At 40.1% G+C, this 27794-nt stretch overlaps 1 protein-coding gene and 1 pseudogene across 1 annotated transcript in view; both read right to left on the bottom strand.

Moving 5' to 3' along the window:
* The window catches only part of Nr6a1 (nuclear receptor subfamily 6 group A member 1), a 300000-nt gene that overhangs the window by 191319 nt on the left and 80887 nt on the right, over window positions 1-27794 (bottom strand). The gene's annotated exons all lie outside the window — the stretch shown is intronic.
* Window positions 5332-6826, bottom strand: LOC123453277 (annotated as a pseudogene).

Genomic DNA, 27794 nt, shown 5'->3' with positions numbered 1-27794 from the left:
GACAGTAAGCTCTAGGTTAGTTTCATGTGCCAGCAGCTGACAAACAGCTTAAAGTAAACATGATTCCCTACAATAAATACACTGTCAGATACTGACCAGGAACCTGATATATCAGGAAGGAATTCAGAGTAGAAAAAATATAAGACATGTCTAGTTTAGGAGCAATAATGACTTAAGAGGCAGACTATTTAACCCAACAGTATGAGCTCACATCAGCTTAAAACATTCAGATTTTTTCTACACGTGGTCAGGGTATCAGGTTGACAAGCAAAATTAAATGTGCACTGGGGATTAGAATGGGCAAAACGAGTGGCAAGGCAAACACTTGGTCTGTGGCAGTAGTGCAGCATATGAAATGGTGGTTTTGACCAAAGTGGTGGTGCTAAAGAAGCAAGAGACTGCTACATGCAACAACATGGGTGAACCCTGAAAAAGGCCACACTAACGAAACTTCAAAAAGCCAAGTACTGAGCTGGGCGTGGTGGCGCATGCCTTTAATCCCAGCACTCAGGAGGCAGAGAGGTTGGAGAAGTGCCATGAGTTCGAGGCCACCCTGAGAATACAGAGCGAATTCTAGGTCAGCCTGGGCTAGAGTGAGACCCTACCTCGAAAAACCAAAAATAAATAAATAAATAAAATAAAATAAAAAGCCAAGTACTGGGCTGGGGAGATGACTCAGCAGTTAAGGCACTGACTTGTGAAGCCTAAGGACCCAGATTCCATTCTCCAGTATCCATATAAGCCAGATGCACATGGTGCCACATGCATCTATTTCATTTACAGTGGCTAGAGGTCCTAGCATACCCATTCTCATCCTCCCCCTTTCCTCTCCCTCTCTGTCACTGATAAATAAATAAGTAAAAATAAATCAAAAAAATAAAAATTTTAAAGTATTAGAGGCCCACTGTGGTGGTGCAGGCCTTTAACTCCAGCACTTGGGAGGCAGAGGTAAGAGGATTGCCTTGAGTTTGAGGCCACACTGAGACTACACAGTGAATTCTAGTCAGCCTGGGCTAGAGTGAGACCCTACCTTAAAAAACAAAAACAAAAAATAAACAAAACAACAACAACAAAAAGCCAAGTACTACATGCACATACTTACATGCATTGTATGATTCTTCTTGTATTCCATACTTAAAACAGTCAAATTCATAGGGATAAAAAGAGTAGTAGTTACTAGAAACAGGGAAGGAGGGAAATGAAAGTTGTATTTAATGGATACAGAATTTAAAGTTGCGCTTAATAGATGGAGAATTTCAGTTACACAAGTTGAAAAGGTTCTGGAGATCTGTTTATTCATCACTCTGAAATATATTTAACCATACTGAACTGAGCATTCTGAAAGCGTTAATAACATTCAAATTTATGTTACATTGTTTTTGTTCTGAGATTAGGCCTTGCTATATTATCCACATTTATTTAAAACTCAGAGGCTCAATGATGCCTACCTCAGGCTTCCAGGAAGCTGGGACCTAAATGTATATATCAAATGTATATATTTGCTTTGTGTTTTTCAGCAATAAAAAAGAAAAAAAGGAAGCTATATGTATGAAAGAAAAAGAGATAGACTTTTCTTTAAGCTCTGAAAAATAAGAATGCCCCTTATTTTCCTGAATAATAAAATGAATATGGCAAAGTGGAATTGATTTATAGGGTACCATAAAGCTTTATTTGACCCCAATACTTTACTTGTTAGGCTATTCAATATTCCTCTATCAAAGTGTTTCTTGGTTTGTTTGTTTTTTTCTTATTTTTGCTTTTTCGGGTAGGGTCTCACTCTAGCCCAGGCTGACCTAAAATTCACTCTGTAGTCTCAGACTGGCCTTGAACTCCTTGAACTCAAGACTCAAGACAGCCCTCTTACCTCTGCCTCCCAAGTGCTGGAATTAAAGTCATGCACACCACCACTCCTGGCCTTAAGACGTTTTTGTTTTTGTTTTTGTTTTGTTTTTGTTTTTTCGAGGTAGGGTTTCACTCTAGTCTAGGCTGACCTGGAATTCACTATGGAGTCTCAGGGTGGCCTTGAACTCATGTCAATCCTCCTACCTCTGCCTCCCAAGTACTGGGATTAAAGGCGTGTGCCACTACGCCTGGCTCTAACCTAAAGTATTATTAATTTGGTGTGTCTCCTTCCAGAACCTTAATGTAAATACGAAGAGAAAAAAGTCATTCTTTTTATTTTATTATTATTTTTTTAATTTATGGTTTTTTGAGGTAGGTTCTCATTCTCTAGCCTAGGCTGACCTAGAATTAACTATGTAGCCTCAGGGTGGCCTCGAACTCACAGCAATCCACCTATCTCTGCCTCCCAAGTGCTGAGATTAAAGGCACGAGCTACCATGTCTGGTGAAAGTCATTCTTAAAGACCACTTTCAGTGACTACACCAAGAGCATTACAGGTGGTATTTTTAAATTGATGTCTTGCTTAAAATAAAGACACATAAATTATTCAAGTGTTAAAATATCATAAATCATACACGTATCAAATGCATAGCTCAATGGACTGTTTTATAAAGTGAACAACAACCAAATCAAGACATTACTAATAATATTCCTAACAACTTTTGCCCTCCTGGTCACTTTATTACCTTAGTAAATGTAGTAATTATTCTGATCTTTTCTGTCTCAGATTAATTTTATCTATTTTTGAGCATTTTGTAGAAAGAATCACATACTATGCAATCTTATGTTCCTAACTTCCTCAACTCAATATTTTCTCTAAGAGAAAAAAAATATTTTTAAGAATTTATCCTCACTACTGCCACAAGGATTTTACCACCATGTTTCCTCATTGTAGGGAATGGACAGTTGTCTCCAGCATCACAAAAAACAAACAAACAAAATGTTGTATTAGAAAACAAAACAAAACAAATGCTGTATTAACTTTCTCCTATATGACTTTGTTGAGGATGTGTATAGAAATGGAAGTGCTTCTTTTTTTCTTCCACGTTTTCTAAGCTCACTAAAAGGATTCATCAAATCTCACTCAGATGGCTCAGGATTGTACTTCTTTTGCTTACTACCCTGTGCTCTTGGGTTCTATAGTATTTCTATAATTATGAATAGCACTGCACTGCAATCTATCAGATAGAGCTATATGTGTGGACAATTTTGATCAGATTTTTAAAGAGGTGTATCCTGTTTGCAAGGCACAATAAAGTTGCATCTTATAGAATTACAGGCAATGGAGCTAACAGTAAACTGTATTTAATAAATCATACTGATACTCTGCTCATTTGAATTTCGAAAAAGTCTACCATATCCAGTAGTTTCGGGGACTTCATTTTAACTTAAAGAGTTCTGATATATTTGAGTTACAAATTTTGGACTGATATAATTGAATTTTGGAAAACTATAAGAAATGCTTTGTTAATGTGTGTGTTCCTATGTAAAACACATGACTTGTGTATATTTTTAAAAATTAAAGAAATGCACATTTAAAAAAGAAATGGAAGCGCTTATGCTCAACCTGTCACATATGCTTATAAAGGATTCTGAATGATTTGTACCAATTTCTACCCTACTCCTGTCAACAGCGTTTCAGTGTTATAGTCCTTCTCACCAATACTTTATATAGTCAGGTTGTTGTTTGTTAATTTTAGCTAACCTGGCAAGTATTCACTAGGAATTTTTTTAAAGGTTTTTTTCATTTGAGAGTGACAGAGAGAGAAAGAGGCAGATAGAGAGAAGAATGGGTGCACCAGGGCCTTCATCCACTGCAAATGAACTCCAGATGCTTGCGCCCCCTTGTGTATCTGGCTAACGTGGGTCCTGGGGAGTAGAGCTTCGAACCAGGGTCCTTAGGCTTCACAGGCAAGCACTTAACTGCTAAGCCATCTCTCCAGCGGGAATTTTTTTTCATTGCTTATTTATTTGAGACAGACAGGAGACAAAGAGAATGGGTGTGTGAGGGCCGCTAACCACTGCAAACAAATCTAGGTACATGTGCCATCTTATACATGTGGCTTATATGTGGGTACTAGGGTATCGAACCAGGGTTCTTTGGCTTTGCAGGCAAATGCCTTAACCACTAAGCCATCTCTCCAGTCCCAGGAATTTTTTTTTTAAGAGATTTATTCACACTTTATTTTATATATAAGTTCCTCCATTGGTGGAACAGAATTCCACAGGACATAATTTTTTAGTTTAATGGGACTTTCACATGATCACAGTCACAAAATTGGCACACTATATTAATAAAATCAAACAACTAGACAATGTATGTATCTTTATGTCAAATTTCAGCATGCACTATCCTTCACACATGATCTTGGAAGTATCTGCTATGAGCTTACTAAAATATTAACCAGAGAAGGTCTGAGGTCACAAATGACAGTTTACAAAATAAAACCTCTTTTCCAATAGCTACTTGTTTTATAGAAAAATATTACAAATAAAATTAGTGCTATTCAAGGTGTTCATTTTGAAATCACATGATACACAGGTTCAAACCATTATTTTCCTCTCACATAGAGAAACACACGCTGTGAAGACTGAATTACTGATGAAATGTGCCTTACCCAACACTGCCCATTTAGTGATGTCATGTTGCACACTCTGTGGGCACAGTCAGAGTGAGTGGATTAAAACATCTCTAGTTAATGGGCACACTTATAATTTGTTCCTAGTTTGAGACTCAGAAAAAGTGTTTGAGAAACAGGACAAAATGTGTATTTTTGTCTTCCCTCCTGAAATTTGTCAAAACTTTTAAGTTTAAAACAGATTCCTCCCCCCACCCTTTTTGGTAGAAAGAAATAGCTAATTGCTTTTCATAGATGGAATCTTATTCAAATGTATTCTTTTTTCAAGGTAGGGCCTCACACTAGCCCAGGCTGACCTAACAGTCACTCTGTAGTCAGGCTGGCCTTGAACTCACAGTGATCCTCCTTCCTCTGCCTTCCAAGTGCTGGGTTTGAAGATGTATGCCACCATGCCTGGCTATCTATCTATCTATCTATCTATCTATCTATCTATCTATCTATCTTTAGATAGGCTCTCATTCTATAGACCAAACTGGCCTGAAATCCACTATGTAGCTTAGACTGGCCTAGAACTTGCTGCAATTCTGCTTCAGTCTCCAGAGTGCTGGCCTGAGCCACCATGTCTTACTTCAAGTTTTCATTTTTTTCTGGAGGGTGGGAGGCTAACATTGGACAAACAGATGTTTCCAAGAGTACAGCTATAGTCAAACTGCCTTGGTTTCTCCTTTCACATGATTACAGAAATTTTATAGAAAAGAAGCCTCACAAGCTATGTACAGCAGCTTACACTCAGTGTTTCTTTTTCACTTGATGTACAGTTAAAATTAATTCACGGCAAATGCTCATCACATCATCTGTGTAGGCACATCAAAGCTCTGGAGCTTCACTGCAGGGGTGAGGTCTTCAGTGGGATCATGATTCTAGACTCCATCTCCTGAATAAGGGGGACTGTGTAGTTAGTACAACAATTCTTCCCAGCCGTGTTTGTGCCATGCTGCATTCCGTATGTCTTCCCTGGTCTGCAGATCTTTGTAAGCCCAAAGATGGTGCACCATGTATAGCTGCCCAATCTGAGAGAAGAACACACCCCCCCCCCACGGCCTCATTCCCGTCCTGTCTATAGCGGATTGAACGAGCCCAGTAATTTCCCCATTCAATCATGGCTCCTGGTCGGAGTTGGTAAGACCTGAGTTCATATATATTGGGTCCTGACCGAGGCACGGGCTCATTCCAGAAACTGAATTCCAATAGCAGCTGATTCTTCCTAGAGAGAAGCATGTCGCTTCTTGCCTTACGGAAATTCACAAATTCCGGAGCCCGGGCAGGAGGCTGCCGACGGTGGCCCGCCGTCCCAGGCCTCCGAGCGGGGCCACTCCTCGGGCGAGCAGCACTCGCGCCGCCATCTTGCTCCGAGCTGATTTTTTTTTTTTAACTTAAAAAAAAAAAAAAAAAAAAAAAAGGAAGGCCAAGCAGGGCTTAGTGGCAAAAGCCCTTAATCTCAGCAGCACTTAGGAGGCAGAGGTAAGAGGATCAGAGTGAGTTCAAGGCTACCTTGAGACTGCATGGTGAATTCCAGGTCAGCATGGGAGACTAGACTCTACCTCAGGGGGAAAAAAAGGAAGGACATTTTGGAGAAAGGCAAAGGGACAGAAACATATTTCTGAGGCAAATGAGTTTGATTTTGATCCAAGGATGAGTGATATTTGAGGTTTAAGAGTTAACAACTGAGAGGACTTATGAAGGTTCCCACAGTTAAAAGAAAAAAACAATACTTTAAGACAGATAAACAAAACCTGCAACATATACTAGGTGGTAAAGAAAGTAAATAGAATTTTATAATCGTAAGGCAAGCCAAACTGAACTACATAGTACTTCAAAAACAGAATCTCATCCCAGTGAAAATATTCACAGATCCATCCTCAAAATTATGAGGAGGGCTGGAGGGATGGCTTAGCTGTTAAGATGCAAAGCCTAAGGACCCAGGGTCAATTCTCCAGGTTCCATGTAAGCCAGATACACATGGTGGTGCATGCATCTAGAGTTCATCTGCAGTGGCTAGAGGCCCTGGTGCGCGCGCGCGCTCTCTCTCTCTCTCTCTCTCTCTCTCTCTCTCTCTCTCTCTCTCTCTCAAATAAATAAATAAATAAAATATATATTTTTAAAAAACGTAACAGAAAAACAATCCAGGATAAAGAAATGAGAAGTTACAACTCAGAAACAATATCACCACTAGGTAAATGTGATCTCATCTACCCAGAAGTAGTCATAAATAGTATGTACTTTCAGTGTGTACAAACTCACATAAAGGAGGCTACATTCCGCAGAGACAAAATGAATTTTTCCATTTTCACCTTACAAGAGCCTGGCCAACTACAAAGCTTAAGGAATTTGTGCTTATTCTCACATCTCTTTCAGATAATGAAAATATTACTTAGACCAGAATGATCAGTTCTGGAAGCCTTCTTAGAAATGCCTCTTTGCATTATACTAATATTTTAGTTCTAACATTCCACAAATGGTTATTGCTAGGCAACTCAGAAAAAGCAGATGAAGAGGCATAAATGCAGCTTAGCACACTGTGAGGCTAGAAGCAAATCCTGTGCTTGTTTGTAGGCAGTCACATGTCAATCCAGTGACTGGCTACTGGAGCTGGCTTTCAAAACAAACTAAACTTTATGAGTAGCAGATAAGATCAATGGCTGTAACTTACCTGTACCAGAGTCTAGACTTAGTGAGGGAAAAAAAAACCAAAAAATCTTGGGCTGAAGAGATGGCTTAGTGGTTAAGATGCTTGTCTGCAATGCCTAAGGATCCAGGTTCAACTACCCATTACCCACATAAGTCAGATGTACAAGGAGGCACATGCATATGGAGTTCATTTGCAATTACTAGAGACCCTGGTACACTCATTCTCTCTGTGTCTGTCTGCCTCTTTCTCTCTCTAGTAAATAAATAAAATACATTTTTCATATCCAGTATCTGGCAAATTGGTCCACACAGAAGTTGTTTTAGTAAGTGCTGGGTGTCCTCTGGGAGCACTTCTTTCTTATGTGAGATACTACCCCGATGGTTAGTTTGAATTTATCCTAATAAGTTCTGAAGTTCTATTTAAACTTTAACCAGGGACACGTGAGGACCTTACAGCTACAGTTGTGCCCATTCCCAGCAGCATGTATGCTCTCCTCGGCATGCTGCCACTATTTCCCTCAAATGACAGGGAGCCATCTCACAGGGCATAGAGGTCTTTGTGCCATAGAAAGAGACAAATTCCAAAATTTTTGGGCATAAAAACATGATAGCAAGAGGAGGTGCTACGTAAGTCTGGTACATTTCCACATATTCTTCCCATCTAGAATTCTAAGTAGAGACAGCCAGACTCAGTCTAGAACACCTGGACTGGCTTCCAGGGCCTTAAGGTTTCACCAAGAGAAGCCAAGAAAAACAATGTTCTTGCTAGCATGTGTGCGTGTAATTGAAGACTCAAATACTGTACTCTGGGCAAGAGCCCAAGACTTGACAAATGAATGAAATCTAGCACATGGAATTACCTGGACAGATACCTGAGCAAAGGGAAGGGTTCCTCTTTAAAGTATAATTAGGTGAGATGTGAACTGCTGCCCTGTGTCACAAGTATAAAGAACTTTACCCAGGGGGGTGGAGAGATGGCTTAGCAGTTAAGTGCTTGCCTGTGAGGCCTAAGGACCCCAGTTTGAGGCTCCATTCCCCAGGACTCACATAAGCCAGATGCATAAGGGGGTACATGCATGTGGAGTTGGTTTGCAGTGACTAGAAGCCCTGGTGCACCCATTCCCTCACTCTCTGCCTCTTTCTCTGTCACTCTCAAATAAAAAAAAATAAACAAAAAATTATTTTAAAAAAATTACCCAGGAATAAGTACTTAGGCTTTGTGGGTTTTTTTCCAAAATATTTTTTAATTTTTATTTTATTTATATGAGAGAGAGAACGAAGCAGAGATAGAGAGAATGGGCAAGCCGGGATCTTCAGCCACTGCAAACGAACTCCAGATGCATGTGCCACCTGCCTTATGTACATCTGCCTTATGTGGGTCCTGGAGAATTGAACCTGCATCCTTTGGCTTTGCAGGCAAATGCCCTAACTACTAAGCCATCTCTCCAATGCTCAAATATATTTTTATAGGCTGGGCATTGTGATGCATACCTTTGATCCCAGAACTTGGGAGGTAGAGGTAGGCAGAGATAAGAGGATCACCATGAGTTCCAGGCCACCCTAAGACAACATAATGAATTTCAGGTCGAGACCCTGCCTCAGAAAAGAAAATTTATTATTTATCTGTGTGAGAGTGAGATATCGCGAGAGTTTATGGGCATTCCAGGGCCTCTTGCCACTGCAAACAAATTCCAGATGCATGCCACTTTGTATATCTGGCTTTACATGGGTACTGGGAACTGAACCGAGGCTGTCAGACTTGGCAAAAGCAAGTGCTTTTAACCACAGAGCCATCTCCCCTGCCCAGAAATAAGTACTTGGGAATTAGTCAGGGAAAATGCTCAGAAGTATATAATAGGCAAAATAGTATACCTTTTACATTGGAAAGCAGGATATTTTCAATCAATAACCCTTTACTTCCCTTACCACAATAAAATAAATGTATGATTATGATTTGGTACACACAGAAAGGAAGACTTAACTGTGGACAATGGCAAACAGACAGAATTAGAATTAAATACTGTGAGTGTGGGTAGATGCACTATGAGCTCTATGAAATTCTTACATCATTACTCTGCAAAGGACCCCATGCAAAGTTGACATGGGTTCTATGTTTACATAAAGGAGTTCTTGTCTTAAAAAAAACCTATTTTTTTTTTATTTATTTGAGAGCGAGAGCAAGAGCGAGAGAGAGAGAGAGAGAGAGAGAGAGAGAGAGAAAGAGAGAGAGGAAGGCAGGCAGAGAGAGAATGGGCACACCAGGGCCTCCAGCCACTGCAAACAAACTCCAGATGCATGTGGAGAGTCCAACTGGGACCCTTTGGCTTTGCAGGCAAAGGCCTTAATTGCTAAGCCATCTCTCCAGCCCCAACTTGTCATTTTTTTTTTAAAGTGACCTACAAACAATTCTTTCATAGGCCAGAGGGACATATTTTAACCTAGATTTTATATTATATTATATTATTTATTTATTTGAGAGTGATAGAGAGAGAAAGAGGCAGGTAGAGATAGAGAATGGGCACGCCAGGGCCTCCAGCCACTGCAAACAAACTCCAGATGCGTGCACCCCCTTGTGCATCTGGCTGACATGGGTCCTGAGGAGTCGAGCCTTGAACCGGGGTCCTTAGGTTTCACAGGCAAGTGTTTAACTGCTAAGCCGCCTCTCCAGCCCCTAGATTTTATTTTAAAGAACAAAGTAGTATTGCCAAGTTATTGAAGTGTTAGACAGCTATGCCTGGTACAGCATGTTGGCAATCTTGGTACTCTAGAGATTGGGATGGAATTTCAAGTTATAGTTAGACTCTTATTTGGAGGGGAAAGAAGTGTTAGAAATTATTCTAATTTTTTTGTTGTTGTTGTTGTTTTTGTTTTTGTTTTTCAAGATAAGTTGACCTGGAATTCACTGTGTAGTCTCAGGGTAGCCTTGAACTCATGGCAATACACCTACCTCTGCCTCCTAAGTGCTAGGATTAAAGGCATGCACCACCACGCCCAGCAGATTACAAGGTTTTAAAGGACCTTAAAACATGCTATAAGATGATTTTTGGAATTAAAAAAAAAAGCACATGCATGTCTACCAAGTAGCCTTCCAGATCTGTGATGGGTACAGAAAGGGGCATATGCAGCACTTTGGAAAACAGCCACCTTCTCCCAAGGCTCCTACATCCACTGCCCTTTGCAATGTTGCAAGCCCTCTCTGGTCTCATCCTTCTCTGATTCTTTTTGTTTGTTTGTTTGTTTGTTTTGTTTTGTTTTTCAAGGTAGAGTATCACTCTTGCCCAGGCTGACCTGGAATTCACTATGTAGTCTCATGGTGGCCTCAAACTTACACTGATCCTCCTACCGAGTGTTAGGATTAAAGGCATGCACCACCACGCCTGGCCTTGTCTGATTTTTTTAAACAATCTTATTTTTGGTATACCTTAGCTGATATGGGCTGGAAGAACCACCCTCCAGACTGTCTCCTATGGTGTAGCACAAAACAAACACAGTCTTGATTTGCTAGGTGAAACTAGTTGGGGAAAAATCATCATTTGCTATTTTTTAAAAAGTTACTATTTCACTCTATCAACCAATAAAGAATGACTATGTCAATAACAAGTTTTTTGCTGCAGCTAGGCAGACAGTTTATTTGGTAAAATGTCTGCCTACAAGTATGAGAAAGAACCTGGGTTCAATCCCCTGTACCAATGCAAAAATGCCAGGTGGTGTGTTTCTGCATCCAAGGACTGGGAGGTACAAGCAAGATGAACCCAGAAGCTTGCTACCAAGCCAGTCTAGTCTAATTGTCATACTTGAGGCCAGTAAACGACCAGATCTCAAAGCCTAAGGACCTATGCTTAACTCCCCAGATCCCACATAAGCCAAGGCACAGAAGGTAGCACACATGTCTATTGTTTGAATACAGTGGCTGGAGGCCCAGGGATGCCAATTCTCTCTTTCTTACTTTCCCATTAAAAAAACCACAAAAGCCAATCTGTTGGACTTGCCTCAGGGAAAAAAAAAAAAAGTGGATGTGTTCCTGAGGATGTCTGTGGTCTCCCTGTGCATACCTGTACATATGGACCTGTGCATGTGCACATATGTGTGTGTGTGTGTGTGTGTGCGCGCACACACACACACACACACACACACACACACACACTTTAAAAATTTCTTCTGCTGCTTGAAAAAAAATGTAGGGGACTGGAGGGATGGCTTAGCAGTTAAGATGTTTTCCTACAAAGCCAAAGGACCCAGGTTCCATTCCCCAGGACCCACACTAACCAGATGCACAAGGGGGTGAGTTCATCTGCAGTGGCTGGAAGCCCTGGTGTGCCCATTCTCTCCCTCCCTCTCACTTCCCTTCTTTTTCTGTCAAATAAATAATAAATAAAAATATTTTTAAAACAATGTAGGGCTGGGGCTTAGCGGTTAAGGTGCTTGCCTGCAAAGCCAAAGGACCTGGGTTCAATTCCCCAGGTCCCATGTAATCCAGATGCACAGGTGACACATGCATTTGGAGTACATTTACAGTGGCTGGTGAACCTGGAGCAACCATATTCTCTTTCTCTGCCTCTTTCTCTCTCAAATTAATAAAAATTATTTTATTTACTGTGGTTCTAGGAATCAAATCCAGGGCCTCATTCATGCGAAATGCACTATCACTAAATTACACTGCCAATCCTTCAATAAATTTTAACAAATTAGTATATTTTTAAAGTCATTAATTTAAATTTCTATTGCCAGCTTAAGGGCCAGCCACTGCTCTCCAGATAAGTTTTTGTGTGGCAAGAAACTTTAAATATCCTGATTTTACTTGTTTCTGGTTGGTATAATGATTCTTATTTGTTTGTTTTGGTTTTCGAGGTAGGGTGTCACTCTAGGCTAGGCTAACTTGGAGTTCACCACGTAGTCTCAAGCTGGCCTCAAACTCATGGCGATCCTCCTACCTCTGCCTCCTGAGTGCTAGGATCAAAGGTGTATGCCACCCTGCTCAGTTTGGTATAATGATTCTTTATGTAAAATTAGGAATTGAAGTAACAGGCCAGGCTTGGTTAGTACTTCAACAGGAGAAAAAGAGGTAACTTATAGTTAAGATTGGATCATTGGCAGGGTGCGGTGGTACACTCGGGAGGCAGAGGTAGGAGGAGCACCATGAGTTTTGAGGCCACCCTGAGACTACATAGTGAATTCCATATCAGCCTACCTCAAAAAACCAAAAATATTGGGTCACTGGCTTCAATTTTACGTTTCCCTACCCCATGATTTCTCTGCTAAGACCATGGTTTAGAAATAAGAAGGCCTTCCCAATAAGCTGAAAATTTGATTGGATATTTACAACAATAACAGTAACTGATATTTGGGTGTTATAATCAAGGAATTTTTATTCCTGACCTCATTTAATTATTAGGAAAATTATGTGGTAAGTAAAGCTAATTACTAAACTCCATTTTGCAGATGAGAAACTGAGGTTAACGATCACTTGCCAAGAGTAACTGGGCCAGATGTCTTTAGATATAGGCAGAACAAAATACCAGCCTGAGTATAGTCATACAATTTTAATTTTGCACAGAATAGCAAGAAAATAAGCAAACAGGGCAATGTGCTTGCTGTAACTACAATGCCTCTCTTCTTACATCCAGTATCTCTACCATCACCCATTAAAAAGGAGTGACAGGAGTCCAGGGTAAATGAAGGACACCTCACTGACATACAGCCAGAACAGCAGGAATTCTTGGCAGGTATTCTCTAAGCTGTATTTCCCCTCCACTGCACACAAAGCTACAACCTGAGTCCTCCCAGCTTTATCACACTAAGCCTTGACAAGAGCCATCATTAGTGTCTAAACTCCACCTTTTCCAGGCTGATGACATGTGTCAGGCCTTGATTTCTGGTGCCACTTTTGCCTGCCAACACAGGAAAGACTTCTATAATGCCTTTGGCTTTATTGAAAATACCTTCAAGTCACAAGTGATACCAGGCCCCCTGAGGATAGACACTTGGCCAAGAGCCCAGGCTGAGTGGATCTGGAGGTTCCTGATCTACATTAAAATCATTCCCATCTTCTCACTGGCAATTAAAATAAATTCTTCCCATGAGCAGAGAGAGGTTCTGTAAGCCTCTTCTATCCAGTGGAAGTTAGTCATCTTTGATTACAGAAAAGCAGTAAAGTGTAGCAGCAGTGTTAAATGTCACAGCCTCAAGGACTGTCAGAGTTTAGATCGCTTTAATAGCAATTTCTCATTTCACACCATAGGAAGTTTTTAAGCTAGTACCACTCATTTACTGACTAGTCAAATCTCCAAGAAAGCATACCAAATTCGAGTCCATTTGCACTAGTTCTGGGTACATCCCTAAGGCTGTTTGACCTGTCATGAAGACTGACTATCCTTCAAAGAAGGACAATATGAAATTATAAAACTTCTGCAAAAAGCATGTTTTTTCAGATTGGAAAGGCAGTATCTAGCACTTTTAATTAGGAAGTAGTGTCAGCTTAAGAAAGCATTAGACTATTATTCAGGAGGACAAGGCAGGAGCATTACAAGTTCAAGACCTGCTAGGCGGAGTTCAAAGCCAGCCTGGAAAACTTAGAACCTGATTTAATTTTTAAAAAATTAAGTCAAAATATGGGTTGGGGAATATACAAGAGTGGTACAGCACTTGTCTACCACATACAAAACTAGGGTTCAATTCTCAATATTTCAAAAAATAGAAAAAAAAAGAAACCATAAGACTAAATTAACTTAAAGATTCAAGAAAGCTTTTAAAGTCATAAAACAGCCGGGCATGGTGGTACAGGCCTTTAATCCCAGCACTCAGGAGGCAGAGGTAGGAGGGCTGCCACGAGTTGAAGATCACTTTGACACTACAGAGTCAATCCCAGGTCAGCCTGAGCTAGAGCAAGACCCTACCTTGAAAAACCAAAAATAAAAATAAAATCATAAAACTGTACATTGGGGTGCTGGAAAGATGGCTCAAAGGTTTAAACACACTTGCTCGCAAAGCCTGCTGGCCCAGGTTTAATTCTCAAGTCACCCACATAAGCTGTACTCAAAAAGTGGCACAAATGTCTGGTGTTCATTTGCAATGGCAAGAAGCCCTCTATGCCCACATATACACATACATACATGAAAATAAGTAAATGATTATTTTTGAGGTAGGGTCTCACTCTAGCCCCAGCTGACAAGGAATTCACTACATAGTCTCAGGCTGGCCTCAAATTTATAGCAATCCTCCAATACACATACACAATACCTGCTTGGGGATTGTGTATGTGCCACCATGCCCAGATAATGAAAAATTTAAACTGTACATTGAAGCTTTATCTATCTTTCTCTCTCTCTCTCTCTCTCTCTCCTTCTTTCTTTCTTCCCTCCTTCCTTCCTTCCTTCTTTCCTTCCTTCCTTCCTTTTTCTTTCTTCTGGTATTTTCAGATAGGGTCTCACTGTAGCCCAGTCTGACCTGGAATTCACTATGCAGTCTCAGGGTGGCCTCAAACTCACAGTGATGACCATGAGTTCAAGGCCACCCTGAGACTCCATAGTGAATTTCAGGTCAGCCTGGGCTGGAATGAGTGAGACCCTAACTCAAAAAAAAAAAAAAAAAAAAAAATCCGGGCATGGTGGCGTATACCTTTAATCTCAGCACTCAGGAAGCAGAGGTAGGAGGACTGCGGTGAGTTCAAGGCCACCTTGAGGCTCCATAGTGAATTCCAGGTCATCTTGGGCTAGAGTGAGACCCTACCTCAAAAAAACAAAGATATTTTTCCTAAATGTCACAGTCACTAAAAATAGTTCTGGAAACAAAATAAAATATTACAAAAATAAAATAAAGAATAGGCTGCATTAAAATTCTTATTGTATCCAAGACCATCATAGTAGGAAGAAAAGATCATGACATCAAAAGAAAAGAGAGACTGACTGAGAGGGGGAGGGGATATGATGGAGAGTAGAGTTTCAAAGGGGAAAGTGGGGGGAGGGAGGGAATTACCATGGGATATTGTTTACAATTATGGAAGTTGTCAATAAAAAAAGAAAAAAAAATAGTTCTGGAGTAGTTCTGAATAAATACAGCCACTTATCCCTAACTCTAGTACCTTAAAAGAAAGTTATAACTATCTGAGGCAATCATAAACTTTACAAGAACAGAGTTTCAAAAGCATGAAGCACTATGTGATTAAATTTAACCCAATAAACTAAAATGAGTCAGGAATAACTACATAGTCTTATATCACTGACACAGCATCAGGGTTTTGTTACTTAAAAAAAAAAAAGAAAAGACTGAACCTTTGATTACAGCTCGTCTGCTTCATTAACTGGTTGCTGCAACACACATGCCTGTTGGCTTTAAAGACTTTTTATACACTGCAGTAAAACTCAAAACTCTCAACAGCACATTCCTTAATTCCTGTGATAATAAGCTACTAATGATATTTTTTATTAAATTTTATTTATTTGAGAGAGAAAGAAAAAGGCAGAGAGAGAATGGGTGTGACAGGGCCTCCAGCAACTGCAAATAAACTCCATATACATGTGCCTTGTACATCTGGCTTACGTGGGTCCTGGATCCTGGGGAATCAAACTGAGGTCTTTTGGCTTTGCAGAGAAGCACCTTAACCGCTAAGCCATCTCTCTAGCCCCTACTGATGATTTTGATATTCCTTTTATGATTTTATATTCATTTACTCAGTTTAACCAAATATACTCAGCTCAACCAAATAAGTCCTGGTACAGAGGTACTTTAAAAAGTTGTTCACGGGCCAGGTGTGGTGGCGCATGCCTTCAATCCAGGTCAGCCTGGGCTAGAGTGAGACCCTACCTCAAAAAAGCAAACAAACAAAAAAAGTTGTTCACTGACTACAGATCACCTTGTGAATTAACTTACCAAGGAAAATAAAGACCTGCTTTGCTTTAACTTTGTAAAATGTAAAATAATTATATTTCAAACACTTATGGAATGGAGAGCTCAGGTGACCCTTGAGAGTATTTTGAAAACTGCTGAAGTATGTGTCTCATTTGAAGAAAATACTGTCTTTAACACTGGATTTATATGCAACCTCAGTGATTTGACACACCCAATTCCTCTTACCTTCCAAATTCATCTCAAATATCTGAAGAACCTTGATATAAAGTTATTATATCAAACTGAACAATATGACAAGATACTGAGTTTAAATTTCAAATCCATGCTGCTGGTCTGGCAAAACCTCAAGTTGACTGCTTAACAGAATAACCAATAATTGCATTAAACAACCACAATCTTGAAGGCCTCTTTTTTTTTTTTTTTTTTTTGCTTCCTAATATTGAAGTATACACTCTGAATTCAGCAGGCTTTCTGTCATAAACACTGCCTTGAAGTAATATATTCTTTCAGCCTACCTTAAAACCTGAATTAGTATTACAGTGCTGGATTGCATCCAAACATTCAATGGTTGCTGGAGAAGTGGAGAAAGGCAAGAAACTCACAAAGTAAGAAAGCTAAGTTCATTCAAATATTTGTGTAATTTCTCATTTGGCACCTTCATTTATTTTTTTATTTATTTAAGAGCAGGAGAGAGAGAGAATGGGTGCACCAGGGCCTCCAGCCACTGCCAACGAACTCCAGATGCATGTGCCACCTTGTGGATCTGGCTTACATGGGTCCTGGGGAATCGAGCCTCAAACAGGGGTCCTTAAGCTTCACAGGCAAGCATTTAACCACTAAGCCATCTCTCTAGGCCTCACTTGTCAACTTCTTTTAGAAGCTGTTAAGTATGTAAGCAGAGTTACTAATAGCTGGTATCTATAATTATCACAGAATGTGATGAAATATAAATAACTACTTTCCTAGGAACCATTACCATACAGTTCTACCACACAGGTTATGCTACAGGGAAGGGCGTGGCTGGTTGATAGCAAGGATATAGCACCACAGTGATCAGGAAGTTGTTCCTAATCAAATAGATCAGGTCTTTCAAAGATATAAACAGAATTTCACAACCAGACTCCCAGTGAGGTAAGGGATGAGCTTTTTTTTTGTTTTGTCTTGTTTTGTTTTTTGTTTTTTGAGGTAGGGTCTCACTGTAGCCCAGGCTGACCTGGAATTCATTAAGGAGTCTCAGGGTGGCCTTGAGCTCACGGCGATAATCCTACCTCTGCCTCCCAAGTGCTGGGACTAAAGGCGTGCGCCACCACGCCCGGCTAAGGGATGAGTTTTTAAGTTTTGTAACTAACACTGCTTTCAAAATTTTGTGTGTACATGTATATGTTTAGGCAGAGAATCCATACTTTTGCAGGTTTTTTGTTTGTTTTCAAGGCAGGGTCTCACTCTGGTCCAGGCTGACCTGTAATTAACTATGTAGTCTCAGGGTGGCCTTGAACTCTCGGCGATCCTCCTACCTCTGCCTCCCAAGTGCTAGGATTAAAGGCATAAGCCATCACGACTGGCTTTTTGCAGGGTTTTTAACTGTTATCTAAGGTAAACATCACAGTCAATAAGGTGGGGGCTGCAGAGATGACTTTACAAAGACTGTTTTCTCTCACTCAGTCAAATAAATAAAATCAATTACAAAAAATAAGGTAGGTACTAATATTTTCAATCTACCAATTGAAGAAAATTGAAACTTATGGAAAATAAAACCCTAAAAGAAAGTAGCAAAATTTAATTTCAAAGAGATAAAATGTCATTAACACACACACACGTAGTATAATAGCTTGTCAGAGGCTACGTTGACTATACATGTAGGCTTTTATGTTAATGTACGGGGGCTAGAAGACAAACTCTGAGCAAAACATGCTATTTTATGAAAAGGATGGTCATAACTGATTTTAATAATTTAAATCATTTTGAAATAGCATAAAAACACTTAGAGCTTTATGTTATTTTGTCCCTCAAAGCCAACCTATGGGGGGAGCATAATATCATTATCTCCATCTTACAGGTAAGGAAATAGGAACAAGAAGTTATGTAATTTGCCTAACTACACAAGAAGACTGCTCCAAAGTGTGTGCTCTTTACTGACTTTAATTCTGCCTCTGCAAAACACTTAACATAAGAATTTTAACCTATAGTAATTTTTTAAATTTTTAAATTATTTTAGAGAGCAAAAGAACAAGAAAATGGGCACGCCAGGATCTCAGCCACTGAAATTGGATGCCAGACACTTGAGCCACCTTGTGCTTGCTTCACCTTTATGTGGCTTACCTGGGATCTGGAGAGTTCAACACAGATCCTTAGGCTTCACAGGCAAACGCCTTAACCACTAAACCATCTCTCCAGCCCAACCATAGCCTTTTTGTTTGCTTGTTTGTTTGTTTGTTTTTCGAGGTAGGGAGTCTGACCTAGAATTCTCTAGTCTCAGGGTGGCCTCCAACTCACAGCAATCCTCCTACCTCTGCCTCCCAAGTGCTGGGGTTAAAGGCATGCGCCACCACACCCAACTTAACAATAGCCATTTTAAGAGAGGAAAAAGAAGGTAAAAGAATCATCCCATTTGTAATTACCTGTTATGATTAAGTACTTCATTTCTTATATTTGATGCTTTTTTTTTCAGTGCTGAGAACCAAAGCCAGTCATGTGCTATTCCACTGAGCTAAATCCTAAGCCCCTTATACTTCAGCAGTTGTAAGCCAAGAACACTGGGAGAAAACAGAACCTACAATTTCATACCAACTCTTCCACATGTTTAGCCTGATTCAATTCACACAGTTGTGTGTAGTAACTGCTACTTGTCACACAGTTAAACAGTAATTAACTGACCATCTGAGGTTACTATCCCCACTCACCTTTATCTAAACATTCCTGCTGAATTTCCTGTGAATGTTTGCCTCTCTACCGAAATATCTTTTCTTGTCTGTTTACTAAAACTTCAACAAAACTTTTAAGGCCCAGATCAGAGGTGACGTAAGTACATATTCCTAGCATATCAAAGCAGAATTCTTCTTTAATATAGTTTGAGCCATTCTACAAGCACACAGGTCATCCTCTTGGCCATCAACTATATCTGTGTTAAGCTTCTGGGCCAATACTAAGGCTCATGGTGTCAAGAGCTATATACAGAAAAAAAAAGTGCCTAGAATTCTAGTGTTGCAACCAGTAAAGGATGAAGCAGCTTAAGCAAAAGGAACCTAAGATTCTTTCTGACATGCTGCTGTTGTCATTTTTTAAAAATATATTTTATTTATTTATTTGAGAGAGAGAGAGAGAGAGAGAGAGAGAGAGAGAGAGGATGGGTGTGCCAGAGCCTCCAGCCACTGTAAACTAACCCCGTTGTGCATCTGGCACTAGGGAGAGGCAGAAGTAGAGATAGGTGGATTGCTGTGAGTTCGAGGCCACCCTGAGACTACAAGGTGAATTCCAGGTCAGCATGGGCTAGAGATACTACCTCAGGAGGGGAGGGGGAATCTAGCACACAGTAGTCCTCAATGTTGCTTTCTTTTTTATCCTGCTCCTTAATAATCTAAACACTACTGTGAAATCAGATTTTAATGTTTTCAGAATTTTAAAACAATACCATTCAAAGTCATTTTCCAGACACCCATTTCAGTAACCTAAATAAACTGCAATCTCATAGTCCTCTCTGCTATATAGGAACTGATTTCATAGTTGAAGTATTCTCAGCCAGGGAGCCTCAATCAGCAGTGACCTCACTGCTTACTGGCCCCTTGGAACATGGATACAGGCTGAAGAAGGACCATCAGCCAGCCTTCAGAGGACTCCATGGAACATTCAACGCTGTCGGTGAGTTTGGGATTTTAAAAAACCACTGACCGTTGACTGTACCTTGGGATCCTTACACCAACACATTTCCTGAACCAAGGGATAGGCGGAATCTTCACCTCCCATGACATCTTCTGAAACAGTCCTGTGACCTGTTCTCCAAAGGAATTCTAGAGACTTGTCTGAGGCTCCGATCTGCTTGCATTGTCCATTGTTTCCTGTTGTGGTTTGACAAGTGTTTGAGTTGTTCTGTAAGAGTATCCAATGTACTTAAGCGTCCCCTGGAAATATGCAATTCGAGTGAAAAATAGAATATATGGAGGAAAAAAATTATTAAAAATATCTATTTGGTATTAGAATGAAACCTAGTCAGGGCTAGAGAGATGGCTCAGTGGTTAAAGATACTTGCCTGCAAAACCTGATGACCCAAGTTCAAATCCCCAGTACCCATGTAAAGCCAGTGGCACATGCATCTGGAGTTAGTTTGCAGAGGCAAGAGGCCCTGGTACATCAATTCATTCTCACTTACATTCTCTCTCATTCATTCATTTTCTTTTTCTCTCCCCCCACCCCCCGCCCGCCCCTCTCTGTGTGTGTCCTTGCAAATAAATAAAACTTTAAAAAATAAAAACAAAAAAGGAACCAGGAGCCAGGTATGGTGGCACACACCTTTAAACCCAGCACTTGGTAGACTGAGGTAGGAATGCCATGAGTTTTGAGGCCACCCTGAGACTACAGAATGAATTCCAGGTCAGCCTGGGATACAGTAAGGCCTTACCTTGAAAAAACAAAACAAAACAAAAAGAATATTTTATTCCCACTTCTTCCACAACCCCTCAAAATTTTGCTGCAGTGGCAAGGGGAGGATCCTAATTAGCAAAAACAATACAAAATTAATTGCCCAGTGTCTACACAGTCATCACATTCTATCTACAACTACAGTTAATGTGGATTTTTTTTGTGGGGGGGGGGTGGTTTCAAGTAAGGTTTCACTCTAGGCTAGGCTGACCTGGAACTCATTCTATAGCTCAGGCTGGCTTCAAACTCATGACAATATTCTTACCTCAGTCTTCTAAGTGCTGGGATTAAAGGTGTACCACATCACGCCTGGCTTTAATGTGGCTAAATTTTAATAGTCCCATTAAGCACGAGCTATTACTTCCATCCATACCTGTATTCACTTAAGTATTTGTTAAATTCAAGCAAAAACATACACCTGGAGTTAGAGAGACACCAGATTAATCTTAGCTCAACCCTCTAGGGTGTGACTCTGGCCAGGTGTCTTATATCTTGTCTTAAATATGAACTGGAGGTCAGAGAGCCTACCTAATGGCTAATAGAGGATAAGTAAACCCACCTCAGCAGGGCATGGTGGCACATGCTTTTGATCCCAGCACTCGGGAAGCAGAGGTAGAAGGATTGCCAGGAGTTTAAGGCCAGCCTGGGGCTACAAGAGTGAGATCCAGGTCAGCCTGACCTACAGTGAGAACCTGCCTCAAAAACACCAGAAATAAATATAAAAGTGCCTACTTCATGGAGGATAGAGTAGAGAGCCTACCTCAGTGTTCTGAGCTTTAATGAGATGATATGTAAGAGTGGTTTGAACCACTCCTATCACATGCGAATACTCACTATATAGAGGCTCCAAACATAATCTGTGCTACTTTACCTTGAAAAAGCACTCATGCTTTAGTTCAAAACAGAAAGGATCTCTGAGCTCTGGCTTACAGATCCAAGTATACCAGCATTACTTGTGTGATTACAGAGCTATCTATGAGCTATATCAGAGTTTCTCCATCTTTGATAGAGTCATTCTAATCTACAACCATGTGAGTCCTCCACCAAATAGTGGCTGGTTACTAACACACATTATTCAAAGAACCAATGTGGGAAGAAGAGTCAAAAGGACCAATGCAATTCCAAATAGACACTGATGGCTGCACTCAACATTCATTGCTGTCGGTGGGTTTGAATCTGAATTGACTCACTGATCAATGAATGCCAACTGCGGACCAAACAACCCAAGCAAGCGGAAGCACTTGCAAACGTCACCAGAGTATATTATCTACTGCCCTAGGTGAGACTCCAATAACTGAAAACCACTCTTGTTTATTTGGTTCTGATATGAAGGAAACTCTCTAAATTCCTCTAATACTCTTTTTTTCAATGTTCTAGATTTAAGGTAATTATATTCTATCTAGAGAATGAATGACATCTTACCCTTTAAAAACCAATGCATTAATAATTTTTAAGTTAAAGGGAATCACATTCTAATTAACTTAAAATTCAAGTATATGCAGTAAATATTAAAATCTATCTTCATCACATCAAATTCATTTCCTGAGTAAAAATTGTATACAAATATGGGCTAGAAAAATGGCTTGGCAGTTTAGACACTTGCCTGCAAAGCCTAAGGACCCAGGTTCTATTCCCTAGACCCTACATAACCCAGATGCACAGAATGATGCATGCATCTGGAGTTCATCTGCAGTGACCAGAGGCCCTGGTATGCCCATTCTCTCTCTCTCTTTCAAGTAAATCTATAAAAATAAAAACTATTTTAAAAATTATATGCAAAATTGTGATATTATTTACTACCAAGGCAATAAATATCATTAAACTAAAATTTTATTTTATATCCTTAAAGACCTTCATCAATACACGTGAAATATCTTAATCTGGAGAGGTAGAGATACCCTTTATGACCTTTTTAACACAATTTTTTTTTGTTTGTTTTGTTTTTTGTTTTTCGAGGTAGGGTCTCACTCTGGTCCAGGCTGACCTGGAATTAACTCTGTAGTCTCAAGGTGGCCTTGAACTCATGACGATCCTCCTACCTCTGCCTCCCGAGTGCTGGGATTAAAGGCATGCGCCACCACGCCCGGCTTAACATAATATTTTTATTTGTAAGGGTGGAGGGAGAGAGAGAGAATGAGAATGGATGTGCCAGGGCCTATTGCTAATGAACAAAAACTCCATATGCATGTGCCACTTTGTGCACCCAGCTTTATGTGGGTGCCAGTGAACTGAACTCAAGCTAGTACACTTTTTAAGCAAGAGCCTTTAACCACTGGGCCATCTATCTCTCCAGCCCTACAACAAACTTTTAAAAAAATATTTTAATTTTTCTTCTCCACCCCCTCAGGTAGGTTCTCACTCTAGCCCAGGCTGACCTGGAATAGAGTATGTAGTCTCAGGGTGGCCTTGAACTCACGGTGATCCTCCTACCTCTGCCTCCCAAGTGCTGGGATTAAAGATGTGTGCCACCACACCCAGCTTTTAATTTATTTTTATTTACCCCATAGACTCATGACCATATAACAATACAAACTGCCTTCAGTTCAACTTCAAAGGTTCCCATAAACCTTTACCAGCATTAAGATTGTTTCAAAGTCCATAGTCTCATCTGAGATTAAAGACTGTGTCTTGACTGTGAGTCCTATAAAAACAAAACAAGTTATATACTTCCAACACATAATGGCACAGTGTAATAATTTACATTATAAAAAGGCCTAATAAGAAGAGACTGGACCAATACAAAAATCAATAAACATCAGGTAAATATTAAACATCTTCAGTTCAAGTCAAACATCCATAATCAGTGAGGAATCTCTAAATTTCCAATTCTGCCCCTCCAGCTTGGCTGAGTAGCCCAGGGAAAAGGTTCATCCTGACCCAACAGCACTCCAAAGTAGCCACTGCACAGTCCTGGTATATCTAAAACCATCTTCAGGTCTATGTTCAGGTCATGGTTCATCCTCACAGCTCCATACAGTGGCTTTTTTGGCTTTCAATACATGGGTCCTCACCCTGCTTCCCAATGCTGCATCTGTGAAGCAGGTTCCTGGAACTGGTTCTCTTCATACAATGGCATTACTGAGCCTCTCTACACAGGGATTCACCCGTTTCATATGCCATAGCTCAGCAGTGGCTTCTGGAACTGTATTGCACATTCAATGAATCTTCCATGTATTTTTCCTTTCTTTTGTTTTTTATTTTCTTTTTAAAAATATTTATTTTTATTTAGTTAAGAGAATGAGGTCAAAAGAGAGAGAGAGAGAATGGGCATGTCAGGTCCTCCAGCAGCTGCATACAAAGTCCAGATACATGTACCACCTTGTACATCTGGCTTATGTGGATGCTTGGGACTCAAACCTGGATCCTTTGGCCTTGCAGGCAAATGTCTTAACCACTAATCCATCTTCCTAGCCCTCTTTTCTTTTCTTTTCCTTTATTTCTAATTAATTAATTTATTTGCTTGTTCTTTGAAGGTAGGGTCTCTCTCTAGCCCAGACTGACCTGGAACTCGCTCTACAGTCCCAGGCTGGGCTCAAACTCACAGTGACCCTCCTACCTCTGTCTTCCAAGTGCTGGGATTAAAGGCATATGCCACCATGCCTGGCTTCCATGCATTTTTCATACTTCCAAAAGCACTATAAGGTATGCTGGCATAACCAAATTTGTTGATCTAGTGGGGAAATAAACCTTGACCTTGAAGAGCAGGATACACCTTTAGAAATCTTCATTTAAGTCACTTCCTTGTGAGACTTTGCATTCCTACTTATCCGGCCTTTCCTGGGGGGATCTCACCCTCCAGCATCTTTTTCACTGAACCAATGCAAAGCAGTTGGCCCACCCTGAATGGTGGTGATCTATTTAACAATTGCAGCTTTAGCAACCTAAAACCAGTCCCTATGCCAGTAACTTTCAACTTGCTTAAATTTTTCTGTGATAAACTGTACATCCGTTCTTTTATTCTTTCCTTTTTTTTTTTTTTTTTTTTTTTTTGGTTTTTCGAGGTACGGTCTCACACTCTATCCCAGGCTGACCTGGAATTCACTATGGAGTCTCAGAGTGGCCTCGAACTCATGGCAATCCTCCTACCTCTGCCTCCAGAGTGCTGGGATTAAAGGCATGCGCCACCACGCCCAGTATCTTTCTCTTTTATACATTCTGCCTAGCATACCAGCCCATTACTTTTTTTTTTTTTTTTTTTTTTTTTTTTTTTTTTTTTTTTTTTGAGGTAGGGTCTTACTCTGATCCAGGTTGACCTAGAATTCACTATGTAATCTCAGGTGGCCTTAAATTCACTGCGATACTCCTACCTCTGCTTCCCTAATGCTGGAATTAAAGGTGTGTACCACTACGCCCAGCTAGGAGTCCATTATTTTAAAATTCAACCATGATCAAAAATCTTTGAATATGGGCAGAATGCACAGCTTTTGTGATGATAGCCCAGTTTAAATCAAGTTTTCTACTATCTCTCCTAGTCCCTAAGCCAAGCCTTCAAAGACTACAATTCTCTCAGCATTCAGCATTTTCAAACTCACACCAGAACAGGACATCAAGCTCTGCTTACCATACTGTTGTAAGACTTCTCCAATACAAAATGCCAAGCCTGGTCATTTACTTAACTTGCACTCTGTTGACTCTTCTTCTCTGTCCTGTTTGAGTACTGTAGTAGTTTGAATAGATGGCCTCCAGTACATTCAGTGTTTTATTAGTTTGTATCTGCAGCCCCTGGCTGGAGGCAGCTTCACTGAGCAGATTGTAAGGTATGGTGGTGGATTTGAGATTTCAATCTAAAGACATGCAAAGTATGTCTAGCTGGAGTTACTGAAGTGTGCTGTGCTATGTGGCTTTTAGCTTTTACTCTCTTCTTCTGCCATTATGGAACTTCCCCTGGATCTGTAAGCTTCAATAAACATCCCTTCCTCCATAACTGTGTCTGGTCTGGAAGTTCATCTCAGCAAACCTGAAGCTGTCTGATAAAGTTACCTTGGTTTTTATGATGCCCACAAACTCTATTCCTCTATAAGGGTTCCCTGTGTGTGTGTGTGTGTGTGTGTGTGTGTGTGTGTGTGTGTGTGTGTGTGTTTGTTTTTTTTTGAGGTAGGGTCTCACTCTAGCTCTAGCTCACATGGACTTCACTATGTAGTCTCAGGCTGGCCTCCAACTCACAGTGATCATACCTCAGCCTGCCAAGTGCTGGGATTAAAGGTGTGCACCACTTGGCAAGTTTTGTGTGTGTTTGGGGGGGGGGGGTGTGGTTGCTGCTGCTACTGCTGCTGCTTTTGGCTTTTTTCAAGTTAGGGTCTTGCTCTAGCCCAGGCTGACCTGGAATTGACTATGGAGTCTCAGGCTCACAGTGATCTCCTATCTCTGCATCCCAAGCAATTTTACATTTTACTATTGCCAATTTATTTTTTCAAAGAAGTCACCTCTCTTTCCTTTGTTTTCTAGGATAATTTTTTAACTATTTTAATTGTTCCAAATATGTTAAAGTTTATCATTCTTCTCCATTTTTTTTTGTTTGTTTGTTTTTTCCAGATAGGGTCTCACCCTGGCCCAGGCTGACCTGGAACTCACTATATAGTCTCAGGTTGGCCTCGAACTCACGGCGATCCTCCTACCTCTGCCTCCCAAGCGCTGGGATTAAAGGCGTGCACCACCACGCCCGGCTTGAAGTTTATCATTCTTATGAACTTACTTGTCCATTTTCTTTTAAAAAAAAAAAACATTTTATTTACTTATGTGAGAGAAAAAGAGGCAGGTAGAGGTAGAGATAGAGAATATGGGTGCACCAGGGTCTCCAGCCACTGAAAATGAACTCCAGACACATGTGCCACCTTGTGAATCTGGCTTACATGGATAGTAGGGAATCAGACCTGAGTCCTTAGACTTCAAAGGTAAGCTCCTTAACTAAGCCATCTCTCCAGCTCTTAAGTAATTAAAAAAAAAATACTTATTTATTTGCAAGCAGAGAGAAGAGAAACAGAATGGTTTTGCCAGGGCCTCCAGCCACTGCAAATTCTAGATGCATGTGCCAGTTGGTGTATCTGGTTTAACATGGACACTGGGGAATCAAACCCAGGTAGTTAGATTTTGTAAGCAAGTGCTTTAACCACTGTGACATCTATAGCCTAACTTGTCCATTTTCATCTAAGTTGTTCAATTTGTTGGAATACAGTTATTCAAACATTCACTCAGAATTATTTCTGTAATGATCTCTCATTCCTGTAATGAGTCCTCTGGATGTTCTTAAACCAGGTAGGGGACGATCAGTGTATTGATCTTTCCAGTGAACCTACTTATGGTTGCACTAGTTTTTTCTCTAGTGCTTTCACGTCTTGTATTTTTCTGTTTTCCATCAGAGGAAACTATAAAAGCTAAAAATCCTCCCCTAAGCACAGCTTTAGCCATACTCTAGAAAGTTCTATAAGTCTTATTTTCCTTTCTATTTAGTTAAAAATACTTTTAAAATTTGCCTTGAAATTTCTTCTTTGAACTCTAAGTCTGTTATATTTAACCACATATCAGAGGACATCATAGAGGTTTTCCCCCTATGGCTATCTAATTTGTTTCCACTATAGTTATAAAATGTACTGAATCAAAGCATTTGAAAATAATTGAGACTTTTTAATAGTCCAGATTATTCCTAAAGACTTCCATTTAAACCTGAATGTACACTCTTTCTCCATCAAGTATCCCATAAGTATGAGCTAGGTAAAGTTGTTTAATAATAGCTCATGAATTATCTCATATTCTTTAAAAAAAAATTTGGTTATTTTTATTTATTTATTTGAAAGTAACAGAGAAAGAGGGAGAGAGAGAGAGAGAGATAAAGAGAGAGAATGGGCATGCCAGGGCCTCCAGACACTGCAAACAAACACTAGACACATGTGCTCCCTTGTGCATCTGGCTAACGTGGGTCCTGGGGAATCGAGCCTCAAACCAGGGTCCTTAGGCTACACAGACACATGCTTAACTACTAAGCCACCTCTCCAGCCCTATTTCATATTCTTAATAATTTTCTGTATAATTACTGCATCCATTATTTAGAATGAAGTATTGACTCTAACTGGTGTTGTTAAATTATTTATTCCTCCTTTAATTTCTACCAGCTTCTGCTTATATATTTTTTAACATATTTTATTTATTTATTTG

Source organism: Jaculus jaculus, chromosome 1 (assembly GCF_020740685.1).
Source record: "Jaculus jaculus isolate mJacJac1 chromosome 1, mJacJac1.mat.Y.cur, whole genome shotgun sequence".
NCBI lineage: Eukaryota > Metazoa > Chordata > Mammalia > Rodentia > Dipodidae > Jaculus > Jaculus jaculus.
Note: the sequence above shows the minus strand (reverse complement) of the source record. Positions and strands in the feature narration are given on the sequence as shown.